Genomic DNA, 15,113 nt, shown 5'->3' with positions numbered 1-15,113 from the left:
AGGTGAGGGAAAACAGGTAGTGAATGAAAAAATGAAGCTACAATCTGACACCATGGAAGTGGCAGAGCTGAGTCTTCATAGAGGATTGATTAGAGATGAGGTGCAGCTGGTGCGGTTCTGCTCCGACTCCAGCACATCTGTCTCCACTCACATTATCACCAGAAAGAGCAGCAGCAGTGTCAGACGACGTCCCAGGAGCAGATGTAACAATATATTTACATTTTAAAACACATCCCTCGCTTCTTCTCGAGTCGAGCAGAAGCTGCAGAGAAACACTGGATCATGATGGAAGTCGGTTTCAAAACGGTCCTGCGGGATTAAATATTCGCTAATGTGTTCAGTGGATCTGAATCACGCAGGAACAAGTGAGAGTCCCACAGCCAATCAGAAGCGAGAATCCCAGACCCCGGCGTCTGTATTTCCGGAGGGAATTCACAGAGATGGAAAACAATCAGAGAAGAAGAGCGGCAGCAGCCCGGATAGATTTCACCAGCATGTTTATTAATAATCGTCTTAATGGATAAATGAAGTAAGCAACTCAGCTGGGAGATGAGCTGCCTTCTGAAGAAATATGCATGAATAAAGATAATAATAATGAATAAAGATATTCCATCCGTGTGTGTGTGGCTTCATTTGTGTATGTTAATATTGAAAAGGACACTGAATATAGAATGAATGTAAATGTTAAGCTGTTGCCTCTTTAATGGCGGGAAAGAAGAACTTTTTTCACCCCTTGAGACGCCCTGAAGACTAATAAACAGGATAAAACAAGAAATATGGCGTTTTACCTCCTGGCTTCCGCATTAGTTAGCATAACAAGCAATTATATTTCCAATAAAGTGCAATTATTGGCACAGTTGGTGAACGTCCTTGGCTGAAAAAAAGAGTAAAACCGGTTTGCTGCTGCTTATTAATCAATTACGCTGGAGGCGACCTCGGAGAAACGAGCGTATAGAGCAGGAGGTGTGTGACCATGTTTAATCAAGGTAGCAGAGGAGAGATTTTAGATCGATACATGTGAATTTGCAATGATATTTCAAATGTCAATGTGTAAAAATTCCCTTAAACCCTAAAAACTTTTAAAGGAGGCGAGATGGCAGCAGGTACGTCAGGTGTGCTGGTGGATCTGTTGGTGTTACTTCTTTGTTTTAAACTTCTTCTGCTGAGAATTCGACATCATCGACATTGACCTCGGTCCGACAGCAAGTAACTAAGTACATCAACTCAAGTACTGACTTAAGTACAGTTTTGAGGTACTTGTACTTTACTTGAGTATTTCCATGTGATGCTACTTTCTACATTTCAGAGGGAAATATTGTACTTTCTACTCCACTACATTTATTTGACAGCTTTAGTTACTTTTCAGATGAAGATTTGACACAATGGATAATATAACAAGCTTTTAAAATACAACACATTGTTAAACACACAATATGTAATTTCTGCCACTAGGGGCCGCAATCATAACATTAACAAAAGACAGAGCTTGATGATGATGATGAAGGATGAAGGATCATGGGAGTCGTTGTCTTCATTGTTAAACTCTCCTGGTTGGGATTCCTTCATTCAGGATGTTTTAACCGGTTTCTGCCTCTCCAAAAAGACAGACCCGGATTAAAACAGGTAAAAACACTGAATAAAACAGTTTCATGTCAAAAATCAGTGTTTCTCCATCGATGTTCGGCAGACACTGGACATCTGGTAGGGGTTGTTAACTCTGATAACTTAAGATCCAGACGTCCGATCACTAAATGGGCGGCTGTGGCTCAGGAGGTAGAGCGGGTCGTCCACTAATTGGAAGATTGGCGGTTCGATTCCCGGCTCCTCCAGTCCACATGCCGATGTGTCCTTGGGCAAGACACTTAACCCCAAATTGCCCCTGATGGCTGTGCCATCAGTGTATGAATGTGTGTGAATGGTTAGCTTCCTCTGATGGGTAGGTTGGGACCTTGCATGGTAGCCCCTGTACCCATTCAGCGTATGAATGTGTGTGAATGGGTGAATGTGATTCGTAGTGTAAAAAGCGCTTTGAGTGGTCGGAAGACTAGAAAGGCGCTATACAAGTACAGTCCATTTACCATTTACCATTTACTAAAATCCTTCATCCAGTTAAAAGATATAATCAAAAACAACCAAGATCTAAAAAGTTTGTCCTAAAAAATGTGGCTTAAAACTGAATAAAAGTCAATTTATGACAGTTTCTGGCAGACAACCACAACACTGATGTATTACCTTGTGTTTGATACCCTTTGATAGAGGCGACCAAATGAAACAGATCGTTACCTTGATTAAAATGACAGATTTCTCTGAGTTTGGAGATTGTTGGAAACATTTGGAATAATGTAATTTACACAACTCATAGGTCTAGTTGTTTTTAGACCACAAAGCAGTGGTTTCCAACCTTTTTGTCTTTTGACGTCTTACAAAAAGCAGTGTGTAGTCGGGGTCACATTTCACATGTCTATGAGTTGTTAACAGCTCCACCAAATAGTGATTTTTCCCTCTAAACTTCTCACATGCTTTCATCTCAATAAATGTTCAAATGATCCAATATTTCAGCAAAAATCAAAGATTAGAGAAAAAGTCCAAAAACTGAAAACAGATTTGTGTATCAGAACTTTGTTTTTTCTTCTTTCCTCTCCCATTAATCATCTCACCACCCCTCAGATTTATCTGCTGACCCTTTGGAGGGCCCCGACCCCTAGGTTGGGAATTGCAATACTTTAACTACATCAAGCTCAGTAATTCTTCCACTGCATCAGTCTGATTGGACGAACCTTTCAGGAAGGTTTAAAGAATTATATTTGATAAAACACACAGGAAGTAGAGTTCAGCATCCTGACTCTGGGTAAAAGGTTGACCCAGTCTGCTCTGGCAGGTCAGAGTGTTAAAATGATCAATAACAGTCCACTGTGTATTGATCGATGCTTTTAAAAGAGTGTGCGTGTGTGTGTGATGTGTCTGTGTGAGTGCAGGAATGTGTGTTTTCTGTCCTGCTATGTGGAGTGTTTCAGTGTGTGTGTGTGTGTGTGTGTGTGTGTGTGTGGTGACAAATTATTGATGTTTCCTCAACTGGCCCAGTGTGGGACTGACTGACAAGTTTCACACTGAGCTGAGCCTGAGGGGACAGTTGTTAGGCCTCATATCTGACAGACACACACCAGCAGAAAAATACTCGCCGGAGGAAACTCACAGATACAAACAGCAGCAGCGGCACAGAGGAGGAGGAGGAGGAGGAGGAGGAAGGGTGGTGGCAGCAGCAGTGTTTGTATTAGTAGAAGTTGTTACAGTTGTAGCACTAGTTCTGTTATTTAATAGTAGTAGTTTTTTATAGTAGTAGCACTGCTTTAATGTTTATTTACTTGTGAATGTTTTCTATATTTTCTGTGTGACGCTGCTCTTCATCACCATTAATTAAACTTTATCTAATGCTCACTACTACACTCAGCTGCCAGTTTACTGACATCATTAAAAGAGCAGCAGTCAAAGCTGAAACGATGGAAAAACATGATGGAAATATGACATTTCTGTTTGTTTCATTACAGTCTCCTCATCATCGCTCCACACAGATCTGGTGTTACCGTCCCAACGCTACTACTCATCTTTTCATATATGTCATCATTTATTCAGTTTCTGTGTCGCGTTTTGTTTTTATTGATACACCAACCTTTCTATCTCAGCCAAGAGTAAAAACTGTTTTGCGATATGTAGATTTATTTTTTTGAAAAAGTTTTCGGTGTTTCCACTCAAGGTTTTTTATGTGCAAATAGAAAATGCAAATAAAAACAAGTGGATGTAATCGCACCATGTGATGACGGCATTACTGCTTTGTTCAAAGATTTGATTGGCTGCTGCATCAAAACAAGGTCGTAATCTTGGTATTTCTTTACATTAATGCAAAGCTAGGGAGCGTCATCATGAACTCAAAAGGTTTAAATATAAATTTCTCCCTTTTGGCTTCTGATTTTTTATTTTGTCAAAGGAGAACAGAAAGTAACACATCTGGGCTAACATTAGCCATTTTAGCTAAATTGTGTTAATTGATTGATCGATTTTATGTATTGAACAGGACAGTGTGCAGTATTAAGCATAAATGATGCACTGCACCAGTTACCTTGAAGCTAATTTGCATCTGTAGTCCATTACAATTAAAACATACAACAGCGCAACAACAAACAGTACAAAGCAAAAAAAAACCCCACAAAGAACACATACAAAGTACAAAGCTACCCACAACAGCACATCACATACACACACAATGTCAATGAAAAATGAATAATTAATAATGTAAACTGGGCTCAGAGGGCTGGTAATAATATGAAATATTGTGATAACAGTCGGACTCGGGGCGAGTCCTGGAGGCAGGAGGAGCAGCAGGTGAGTCGACCGTCCAACAGAGATGTTAAAGTCATTCAGTACAATCACTCATCATGTTTATCTGCAACAACAACTGGCAGAAGTAAACTGCATCCGTGGGAGACTTTACATGCTTTACATGTGCCAGTGTGGTAATGGATGGCAGGAAACAGATGGGTAACAGCTGAAGGCCAAAACATGGAAACCAGTATGTAGTACTGGATTCAGACCACAGCTGCGTGGGGGAGACCAGTTGTCTCCATCTTGAATCTATGAATTTATCCTGGATCAGTGCCAGAGTGGAGGAGTGGAAGGAAGGAAAGCTCTGTTTATTACACTGAAAACACTGAAAACTGATTGAATGTTTCCTCTAAAGTTTTTCAGCCATCTGTTCATTTAATGTGACAGCAGCCTGATGAGCAGAGATGGAAAAAGAGAGAGAGAGAGCGAGCGAGTGCCAACAGTGTGATCTAGACTTCGATGCACCATTAAATGAATCAATTTGACTGCAACCATCGTGGATCAGTTTGTATTTCAGACTCATTCCAACATCAGAAGCAGAAGCAGCTGCTGCTCACAACTCCGGCAGAAACTCATTCTGACATGTTTGTTTTCTTAAACATCATAATTTCCACTGGAGACACTTCTCAGAATCTTTAATTTGTCAACTCCGCTTTTACAGTTTCAAGTTGATTTTCCTGCTAACATTTCTGTAAACAGTGTCGCCTGACAGACAACTCCAGATCTGAGCTGATTAAAAAATGTTAATATGTTCATCTGAGTCGCTGAGAATAAGAAGAACTTATTAAGAACTGTACTCATTAATATATATTTACATAGTATTAACTATTTATTCTACTAAAATTACACTGGACAGTAGAGATGTGCTGGTATATTGTTTTTACTGCCGTGATGAAACAGTCGTATGGTAACAATGTGAAACCATTACTGTCATTATCTCCATTTTCAGAGCGCAGCGTGAACACATCGCAGCTCTCCTGTCAACTTTTACACTAGTAAAACACATCCAGACGGGAAGCTTCTGGTCTGAAAAGTGAAGCCAACGTGGAAGTGCCTTAAACCTGCTTTCTCTCTAATGGCCAGCAGGGGGCGACTCCACTGGAGAAAATGATCCTACTTCTCTCTTGGTTTATTACCTCAGTAAACACTTTCCTAATGATTTTATGATCTCAATCGCTAGTATCAAGTCTTCGTCAATACATCATGATATTCATTTTATAAATTATGGTCCCATTTTGAGTAAAATAGACAATAAAGCATCCTTGTGATTGACAGCGTTGGTGGTGTAACCCCAGATTCACAGAGTATAGGCGTAGCTGCCGCTATTTCAAAGTGTGTTTAGCATTAGCATTAGCATCATCACAGTTAACAATAGACTGTAAATGCGCTGTGCTAACCAAGCTAGCAGCTAGCATCAGCTCCACCCTCTCGTCCAAATATGGTCACTTCTTGCTCCAAAGGTCAAAGATGGCTACTTTCAAGATGGCGACGGTCATCACCCAAAGACAATCAGAACTCAGTTAAACTTTAAACAACCAGCCTGCTCTTGTTTGTGTTGTTTTTAGTGTTTTTGACACAAGTTCATTACAGTTCGTTGTTCAGTTTGTTCGGTTCGACTAAATCCAAGCCAATTATGGTGCGAAGTCATTTTACTAAACAGTAGTTTGATGATTACTGTGATAATACTGTTGATATTTTTGGCCACAAATATTGTAAAATTGTAAATTGTAAAAAATTGTAGCATGACAGTCGATGATACATCCCTCCTAGACAATAAGTAAGGCGGTTTGTAGTTAAACTGAAAATACTACTGGCTGTAATAAGTATTTGTAGCTATTAGAGCTGCAATGATTAGTCAACCAACCGAAAATGAATCTCCAACTATTTTGATAATTGATTCATTTTGAGATGTTGTCAGTAGTGTGCAACGCTGTCATCAAGGCAAACAGTGGCTACACTGAGGAATCTAATATATGAAACATATTTTGGTTGGTTTAACACTTTGAGTTCTGTATCCACGTGTTGTTTCATAGTTTTGATGTCTTCAGTATTGTTCTACAAACCCTTGAATGAGTAGATGTTTGACTGTTACTGTACTTTTATTTATTTTAACAGAAAGTCAAAGTGAGCAGCATTAAAACAACCTGGTCGAAACTGGAGAAAGTCGAGCTTATCGCAGGAAAACAACCTTTCATTCACAAATCCCTTAATAATTTCTCTTTTTATGCTGTTATCTGATTCATTTCATAATTACCAGTCTTGTCTTTTTATCTGCAGAAATGTGCCTTTTTAAATCTCTAATAGACTTTCAGTCCGTGTTCAATCACCTCAGTAAATACAAAAACACTCGTGGCTTTAATTCATCAAAATTTGTTTCAAGAATAGCAAATCTGAGCACAACAGTACAGAGAGTTTGTCACATATTGTTCAATATTTCTCAAGGTTTCTCCTCTTTTTATCCGTATGGTGACATCAACAGAAGAGCAGGACAAAGCTGTGAAGAGGAGGGTAAACACTGGTGGACTGGATGTGTCCTTGTAGCAGCTGCGTAAATGGCTTTTTGTTGCTGAAGTCTTTATGCACACAGTAATAATGTAACTCTCAAACTGGGCTAAAAAAAAAAAAGAAGATAAATATGATAGAACAAGGTCAGTGTTGATATATTTTCACAGTGGCTCTCACTGTTAAGATCATTTTCAAAGATAAGGTGGTTTAGACCTTGACTTTTCTTCCCCTTCAGCTTCACAAATGGACTTTAATAAACTGATTCTGACTCTGTGAATAAAGAGCTCAGAAAACACAAAAAAAACACCTGACAGCAGAATCAAACCTGAAGTTTGTTTCGTTCGTTCAACTTTATCGTAGAAGACTGAGTTGTGACAAACAGGAGGAAAGTTATTGACAAGGTGAAGAAGAAGAAGGAAGACAAAGACAAGAAGGAGGAGGATGAGTGTGAGGAGGAAGAGATGGTTGAAGGTGAAACAGACTAACACCGAGTCGGCGTCAGAGGCGTAGCGTTAGCAGCGTGTTAGCACGTTTGTGTGTTTACAAAGGAGGCGTTCGGGTACAGAAATGAGTGTAGGTCACCAGTGTTTTGACAGCGTTCAGAGGACAAGAGGTCTCCCACGTCCCCCTCTCATGATTTGTGGGTTAAAAATACTTTCTGACCCGAACAGCTGATGTGTGGCGTGATACAGCGTAGGGATACAGAAGTTCTACAGTTGAGAAAATGTAGTGCCATCAATAAAGAGCTGTCTGACGGCAAGGTAAAGTGGTGAAAATATTCTAAATATCGTGTACACTTAAACTGATATTGATTCTTTTAGGTTTTTCTGTTGGTCCACCGCAGTACAGTGCTTAGCTTACGTGCTGATACTCATGTCTGCTTTTCCAAACTGGGAGCATATCGACTCAAATCTACTGCAGGTAACACAATGACTCATATAACTCCACTTCAAAAAATGCGAACAATCCCGTCAAAGGCCAATAAAAACAGTGCAGGAACAGTACGGGGGGGATCGCAGAGGGAGAGACACGAGCTGAGTCATAACTCAGTCAAACCTGAACACACAGACAACATAAACATATTTAAGATTCAGTATGACTTACACTTCCTGAACGAACCTCCCTAAACCTGCTTAGAGGAAATAAAAGAAGAGGCTCCCTGTAACTGTAGAACTTGCTGATAGTCGTCTGTACATCCACGTTACACTGCAAACAGGAGCTGATAACAGATCATTCACATGACTGTCAATGGAGATGGATTTGACAACATGTAAACAAACATAGGCTTAAATAAGTTGAATCCATCACAGCATCCATTACTGTAGTTCCAAAGAATAATAATAGAAGTGACAAAATCCATGAATATAAACTTTTATGAATATTTTTATCACATCACTAACGTGGAGAATATTATATCCCTGTCGTCATTCATATACAGATATTTGTCCTGTGTTGAAGGTCAGTGAACAGAGAGACAGCTCAGTTATCACAGTTTTAAATTGACTCGGGGTTGTGACGATATACGAGGGATGTTTGAAAACCTCGCTTTAACGTCAACGTAAGCCAATCGCCGCTCGCTGTGTTGACTTTCCCGTCTCTGCTCTGACAGCTCGACCTCTTTCTCTCTCTCAAATCAAACGTTCAGGTAATCCCGCTCTGTTCACCTGTCTTGTTAAACAAGAAAAACTTCGGCGCTCGGAGACTTTATTAACATAAACGTGAAGAGTAGTTGGAGCAATCTCATTTTCCTGCGGCGTGCTTGAACGCTCCCTCGTTTAATTTGTGGCTCCCGTGTGCTGCGGAGACGTTTAAGGTTCGATCGGGTTTGTTGTCTATCACAATGGGAGTGTGTGTGTGTGTGTGTGTGTGTGTGTGTGTGTGGGTGAAGGTGTGTGAGCAAAAGTGTTAAGTGGATGAATCACTCAGCGTGTGTTTGAGTACGCAGGCGAGTGAATCACCCCGTCATTCAGCCTTTATTAGAGTGAAGAATGAGTCTGAAACACGGTGGAATTGTTCTTGACTTCACAAATTAAGCCGCTTCATCAAGAAATCTGCAGGCATGACGGCTGAATTCCAACTGTTTAATTATCTCATTTAGCTTCAGAGAGTTTTATAATGACCTATCTGGATAACATCTTACTGAGCAAACACGCCACCCTGCTTCACACACTGTCTCATAATTAAAACTGCGTGTGCGTGTTTGGTACAGTAAGCCCAGTTGTGCAGCAGCAGGCCCCCCTTAAGCAGCTCCAGAGCAGAGAAAGCAACCTGCTGAAGGGCAAAAGAGTTGCTGTGGTGTTAATGAATATCAATCCACAACCATCTGTGGCATGTTTATGGAAGTCTGGACTGTGCAGATCTGTTTTATTTGACAGTGTGTTGAATGGTGTTTTGTACTGAAATGCAAATCCAGATTTTCATTTCCTTTTACTTTTGCTTATCTTTTAGAAGGTCGCGGAGCAAAATAAAAGGTAAAAATGCAAAGTTATACTTTAAATGTGCTGTTAAATAAATAAAAAAAATACATTTTTCAAGTTCTTGTCTATGTGTCTATATGTTAATTGTTCCATTATCTCTCGTTATATGCCAAAAAAATGTCCATCATCATATAAAACTGCACTTGATCGTTAGCTTGTAGGTCATTTAGCTGCAGCAGCAGAGCGATATGTTCATATTACCATAAGAATTACCTTCATATCTACCTGCTCATCTAACGTTGTGGGTGATCACAAAGTCATGTCAACGATCCGGTTATAAGGATTTGATTTAAATCCCCTTTGTAACTAGAACCTGCTCATATATTGTTTCACTTGAAAATACTTCACATTAAAGATGCTAAAATGTTTTTTACTGTAATTTTTAAGAAAAATAAAACGGTTTTTAGCTTGATTTAGCTGGATTTCTCAGTCCAGTACCTAATATAAGAATTGAGAGTAAAACATTTCAGTCATTATATACCTGCTGATGCTCATTTTTACCATTTTTGATAAGAATCCCTTAAATTTATTTCCCTAAAAAATGTAAACAAGCTCCGTACTGAGCAGGATATTTTACAGTTCTCAGTGCTCTCTAACAGATGATGTAATGGAGACACAGTTTCAAAGACATCTGTCTATCTACTGTATCTTTGGTAATTTCTTGCTGTTGTCTGACATATATGTCAATAACAAAATATCTGCGATAATCTCGAATCAGCTGATTTAAACAGTTGGCCTCTTGTTTGGGCTTATGCTTTAATTTTAACAGCAATTATTAATTTTTCAAACATAGAAATGTTGTTGTGCATTATGTGCACAACAATATAATTGGAGGTAAAAATTTCTGTTTTCAGTTGATTAATCATAAAAAAATGTCAGTTCTGGGCTTCCATACATACGTCTCTGAATAGTCTCAATTACTTAAAAAACAATCCGTCACAGTTAGTTGTTAGAGGAGGTGTTTATTTCCTCTGATGTTCCCACTTAGAGGAGATTCACTCCAACATCTCCTGCTCACTTATCTCAATAGTCTCCTCATGATGATTAAAACTGTAATAACTGAATGTAAAACCTCCCAAAGCTCACATTCAGGGTGTTTAGCTCAAACTAAATGTGCACCGTGTGGGTACACTACCTGGGATTACAAATCCTTGCTCCTTCATTTATAAGCTGTGTGTTTTTTTGTATGAATGTCCAGTGCTGCACGGTGAGGAACATTAATTACGACTGAACCCTGATCTAAAAACAAAAACACAACTCTGATGCTTCTGCTGGACTGAATCACCTGCAGCTGCCAGATGCGAATATGTTGGATGTTACTCTGGATAATAGCATCTGTTTTTATTGTAAGTTCAACTGTTCAGTAACGCCAGATGAACAAGGTCGTGTTCAGGGTCATCTACATACGGAATATATCATCACTTCTACAAATAATATTAAAATAGGAGGTAAAAATTCTACTGACGTTTTAGGAGACATTAGCCAAAACATAAAGTGCATCATAACTGAGCACGTTTCAGTATGTCAAGTACTTGTCTGTGTACCAAGTATGATTTCTTAAGCATGTGTAGTATTTGAGATATTCATCGACCAGCATTCATGAAATTATACACTGCTCGCAGCAATCACAGTAATTATCCACAAAAGTATCTCAACACCAAACAATACGGCTCGATGTAATCTTTGTTTACCCTCGTTGTCAACACAAGAAAGCAATTTAACAAATGCAACTGTGCGCTTAAATTACAGCAGATAACTAAACAAGTGATGCAGTTTGAAGAGTTTGGTGCTTAAATTGAGCAAAAGTAATTATGTATACTTAATAGATAGAGGCGGATAATAGAGGCAAAACAAAATTAGACTTTTTAAATTATCTTCAGGTGAATTAATTCACTATAATAACTAAGAGTTATACACACTCGACTGGTGCTGAACCAAACTGTTTCATCAAAAAAAGATTAATTAAAGTATCAAATATAAACAGAAAGGCTCATACTGATCTCTTAGTCATTCTGTTTCAGTTTCATTTCAGCTCTTACAAGATCGATATTTTATATCTCTGATGAAAAATTAATTATAATTGAACAAAATGTCTATGAAGTCTTGTGTTTTGAACCTAGATGAGTTTTAAATGCAAAACTAAACTGCTGAATCTGTATTCATGTCCTGCTGCGTTTGGACAAACACTAAACTTATAGCTCTCGGGTAGGTTTGCACGATGCATATCAAAATATATAAAGTTCTCCAAACTCTGGTCGTCATGGAGATCTGCATACTCTCACAGCTAATTAGGATCTGTTGAGAATAAACTGATTATATTTGAGATGTTGGAGGCTGCCCTGCAATAAACCCTGAAACTCTCTCACACATATGTTTTTACAACCACACACAGGCTCAATATGCAGTATATTCACTATACTCAGTGTTTAACCTTAAAGGGCCAATACGTTCTTTTTGTTTGTTTGTTTGTTTTGCAAATTCAATTATAATAAATAATAATATATAATTAAATATAAATAAAGATTTATAAATGTAAAATAAATATTTTGTTTGTTGGATGACCATAAATAAAAATGAGAAATATCAACAAATGTTTAACATCATCTGAAAACATTAATAACTTCTGTTATCAGATTATTCAGTGTTTTATGTTTTGTTGAGGAAGCAACTTTACACTTTTTAAACAAACACACAAATACCTTTGCTTTGGTCAACTTAGTTGGTTTTGTGGTGTATTTTTCTGCTTTGCAACAAAAAGTAATTTAGATTCATTCTTTTATAAAACTTAAATCATAATAATAAAGGAAACATCATGTCAGCTTCACAGTTATGGAATATTAAATGATACGGTGTGCTTGATAACAGAGTCTTGAGCGTGTAATCTAAGTTTTATAAACTTGTACATTCATGTTTGTAGCTTTAGTCTTAATTCTGTAAACTTGGATATTTGTTTGTAACTGTAATCTTAGTTTTGAAAATTGTACATTTACATTTAATGTACCTGTAAATTCTGTGCTTGTACGAGTTTATAAAGATTACAGGTACAAACTCTGTTCTCAAGCACACCTTTTTGAATGATTTAATATTCGCTACCCAGTAACCTTTTGTTTTGCAGAAAAGGACAAATTATAAATGTTGTCTGAAAAGCAAATGGCTCTCACTGTCCAGAAAGTCATACTTTATGTCTGCAGCTACAAACGTTAATGATCCATTAATGAATACCCCTGAGTTTCTCACCTTTAAGCCATTAACAAAAGTTAGTAAGTTATCTGCAAATATTAATATTAAGGTCTGATTCATTAGGGATTCATATCGGTCCACAGTCTCAGGTAATGTGACTAAATTGTTAGTAAATGGATTTTGGTCCTAATGCTCTCATCTTCCTCATTAACTGAGCTAAAAGACAAAGAAACTCAGTGTAAAACACCAGCTAAATGGATTTTATCACAACCTGGCAACACATAAATTGGTCTTATCAAGGCTTTTAACTGAGCTAGAAACATTAACAAATTAATGCTTGAATGAATGAATATTGGTTCTTCTTGTAAGGAAGTGAACAATGTTCTAAACTAAAAAATACTTCCTGGTTTGTTGCCAGTTGTTGTCATCAGCATAACCTTGGCAGCACAACTTTCTGTTATTGTGAAGACTTTGTTATATAGGCCTACTACTACTACTACTACTACTACTACTACTACTACACACACACACACACAGTAAGAAAGAGCCCAGAGTCGTGTTTGTGCTTGAGAATAGTATATCAGTTGTTGGACATGGGTAAAGGCCAACAGTTTGTGCTTGGTTACAGTCTTCCACACAGTCAATATTTACACAGAATTATACAATGTACAGTACAACATTACAGCCATGTTACAAAGCAGTTTACATTCATGTTTGATAAAAGTCGAGCAGCATCTGTGTCCTCCGGTCAAACCTTGTCACAATATATCAGAACAGTACCAGCGAGGAACTGAAGAGCCTTTTTTGATTATTTTCTTTAGATAATAGAAAACAAGCTGAAAAACACACAAGGAGCGTTTCATTGCAGAGGTTCATAAAGATTACAGAGTTTGATGGCATCTTGTTTGCTCTCCGTCCTCCAAGCTCGTTCAACAGTGCTAGCCGAGGCACAGGTTACCAATATACATAAGTCCATATACATAAGATGTGCAAATGCCAACATTTTGTAAGATGGGAAATAAGTTGCTTTGATGACCCAAACGGACTCCTTTAAGGAGAACAGTAAGCAAAATACAGGTGGGCAGCGTGGTCACACTAGCTAACTCGCTAGCTCGCCCATTCACTAGCTGGCTAACACTAAAGCTTGTTAGTCTCTGCCCTCAATAGCTTTATTGTTCAGCAAAGTTACATGACTCATTTCAACCGCTTAGACTGGCATTGAGTGACACTTTTCCTTTTTTAGTCATAAGTGCAAAGCATGAAAAACTGTTATAAAACATCTGGTTCTTTGATAAAAAGTCAAAGTCAGTGGACATAAAAACTGCAGAGTAGAAGTTAACTACGACTCCCAAGTTGCATTTTGCCAAAAAACATCAAAACACCAAGTGTAAAGTTACCTGTGCTGCTAACACCATGCTAATGATTATGGGATCAGTTTGGATGAATTCAGCAGTGCTGCGTTTTGTCAAAATCAAAGTTTTGAATTCGCAGCCGCTCTGATTTGTGCCTCTGACTGGCTTTTTCTCCATAGCAACGGTGGCTGAGACTCATGGGTATCGTAGTATTCAAACTGACGGACAAAACATGATTTCTCAGAAACAAAGTTGAAATAATGAAAACTTGTGTTCATACTATAAATCTATATGATTGTTACATTATCCATTAGAATCATGAGTTTCTGTGTTCAACAACATTTAAGATATTGTTGAAAAAAAAACTTGAAACGTGAAAACAGAAACAGAAACTTATGACGCCACTTTGCAGCTGTGCTTACTAGCAAGCTTGCTAACTACTAAGCTTCCTCGTTTATTTGTTTTTTTAGCTAATTTGTTTAGCTGCCTCAATAGCAAAGCACTTTTTTGACTTTGCTTTTGGGAAATACAAACAATTCTGACTAGGAAGGTTGACATGAACACTATTGGAAACCTATTTAAACTTGTTGGTTGAATATTTCTCAGGAAGGAATAAGGAGTTGTAGTTTACTTCTATCCTGTTATGTTTTTATGTCCACAAGCTTGTGCCCTTGAGTTTTTATCAAAGAACCAGATATTTTCTAACACAGTTGTTCATATTTTGCACTGATGATTCAACCAGGAGCCTTGAAGTGCTCCAACGTTTTCCTTCCAGAAACTTGGACGCCCAGAATAAGTCCTGACAAGAGCTGACATATCCTGCACTGCATTGTGGTATAGTTTTGTTGATTCAGAGCAAAAAAAAAATCAAGATGACATCAAAACTGTCTTCCTGGACCTCCATTTAACCTGCTACTACTTTTAAATATAACTCTGTTCAAAACTCAACTGTAAAAACATCCAACTGAAATCCAGAGATTTTAACTTTTTGCTGTCATTAAACTAAAGCACACTGTGGTTCAAATTTTACAAAAAAGTTACGTTTGAGGTGGATACAGTCAGGTGTGTTTAAAATATCAATTAATGACAACATTTCAGCTGTTTGGAAAATAAATATTTCATTGGAAGCTGTTTTAAAGGACCAGTGTTTAGGATTTAGTGGCATCTAGTGGTGAGGTCACAGATTGCAACCAACTGAATACGGTCCTCTCTAGAGCCAGTG

The sequence above is a fragment of the Thunnus maccoyii genome, chromosome 22 (assembly GCF_910596095.1).
Source record: "Thunnus maccoyii chromosome 22, fThuMac1.1, whole genome shotgun sequence".
NCBI classification, from domain to species: Eukaryota; Metazoa; Chordata; class Actinopteri; order Scombriformes; family Scombridae; genus Thunnus; species Thunnus maccoyii.
The sequence above is the reverse complement of the archived record's forward strand: the minus strand, read 5'-3'. Positions refer to the sequence as shown.